The sequence below is a fragment of the Mustela nivalis genome (genome assembly GCF_964662115.1).
Source record: "Mustela nivalis genome assembly, chromosome: X".
Classification (NCBI taxonomy): domain Eukaryota; kingdom Metazoa; phylum Chordata; class Mammalia; order Carnivora; family Mustelidae; genus Mustela; species Mustela nivalis.
The window spans coordinates 57,143,737-57,145,663 of NC_139040.1; the positions used below are offsets into that span (position 1 = coordinate 57,143,737).

The window sequence follows — 1,927 nt, forward strand, 5'->3', positions numbered from 1 at the left end:
ATGATACACAAGCTTTAATCCCATCTATAATTTTATCTGATACCATAATTCAATTTAGATATATTGCATAGGATGTGCCAACAATCATATTAATAACCAAATAAACTCCAGGACTTTGCTTGGGTGACCTTTTAATGGTGAACTCCAGGTCACAACACATTAACTGTCAGTTCAACTACACCAAGGTTTGTGGAGACAATGGCTTCTGTGCCCAAGCAGGTTGCAAATACATTTCGAATGGAACCTGGCATCACCCTGAAGGAATTCTAACTTCACACTGTTGGGGTAGTATACCAAGATGGCTTCAGAGTAGACTAACTTTACACAGCACATTTTAAAAAAAGACACATTTATTCAGTGTCATGATCAGACTATTACATTTAGCAATCAACAGCATGGGTACAAAAAAAAAATCTACATTAAAACCCTTTGTTGGAATGCTTTACACTTTCCACAGAACAGAAACTAAAATAACCTGTTATACAATTAGTCACAAATACAGTCTTCGAGTTTTTTTCCCCATACACACGAGTATTGTCTAAAACATGTCTTCTTTGTAGCAGCTAGGCCCTGCCACCACTGTGCTTGGCTGAGTTCACAAATCTGTTGTAACCTGTAGCTTCCCTGTCACTTCTCTGGCTCTCCTCTCCTGCTAAGCTTTGTTTCCTGGCAGTAATTAAAACCTTCTGCCACTGCCATAGCTGCTGCTGCTGCTGGAACCACCATAGCCACCTTGGTTTCGTGGTTTGGCGAAGTATTGGCCTCCACCACCATAAGGGCCAGAGCTTCTGCCTCCAAAATTGCCTCCTTTCATGGGTCCAAAATTTGAGGATTGATTGTTGTAATTGCCAAAATCATTATAGCTTCCGCCACCTCCAAAGTTGCTTCCATCATTACCAAATCCGTTATAGCCATCCCCACTGCCACCATATCCACCACCACCTCGACTGCCACCAAAGCCACCTCGACCACTGAAGTTTCCTCCACGACCAAAGTTGTCATTCCCACCAAAACCACCTCCACGACCACCACCAAAGTTTCCAGAACCACTTCGACCTCTTTGGCTGGATGAAGCACTAGCCATCTCTTGCTTAGAGAGCGCTTTCCTTACTTCACAGTTGTGGCCATTCACAGTATGGTATTTTTGAATGACAATCTTGTCTACAGAATCATGGTCATCAAATGTTACAAAAGCAAAACCCCTCTTTTTGCCACTGCCTCGGTCAGTCATGATCTCAATCACTTCGATTTTCCCATACTGTTCGAAATAATCTCTTAGATGATGTTCTTCAGTGTCTTCTTTAATGCCACCAACAAAAATCTTTTTCACAGTTAAGTGGGCACCAGGTCTTTGAGAATCTTCTCTTGAGACAGCCCTCTTTGGTTCCACAACTCTTCCATCCACCTTGTGTGGCCTTGCATTCATGGCTGCATCCACCTCCTCCACAGTGGCATAGGTGACAAACCCAAAGCCTCTGGAGCGCTTGGTGTTCAGATCTCTCATTACCACACAGTCCGTAAGTGTTCCCCATTGCTCAAAATGGCTCCTCAGACTCTCATCGGTTGTTTCAAAGCTCAGACCTCCGATGAAGAGCTTCCACAGCTGTTCAGGCTCTTTGGGAGACTCTGACTTAGACATGACGGCGGTGGGAGGGGAGACTTTAACGATGCTTATTTGGTGGCGTCCACAGGCAGGGAAGAACAAATATTTTTAAAATGTTTGTATTGCCCAAAGCAATCCACACATATAATGCAATCCCTATTGAAGTACTAACAGCGTTTTTCACAGAACTAAAATAAAAATTCTTAAATTTATAGACAACAAAAAAAGGCCATGAATTTCCAAAGCAGTCTTGAAAAAGAAAAGCAAAGAGGCACCACAGTTCTGGACTTTAAGCTATATTACAAAACTGTATTAATTACTAAT

At 42.3% G+C, this 1,927-nt stretch overlaps 1 pseudogene across 1 annotated transcript; it reads right to left on the bottom strand.

Moving 5' to 3' along the window:
• Window positions 1-231: 231 nt before the first annotated feature.
• LOC309856131 (heterogeneous nuclear ribonucleoprotein A1 pseudogene) lies at window positions 232-1,665 on the bottom strand (annotated as a pseudogene). The gene has a single exon. The product of its transcript is annotated as a heterogeneous nuclear ribonucleoprotein A1 pseudogene (transcript).
• Between the last annotated feature and the right edge of the window lie 262 nt (window positions 1,666-1,927).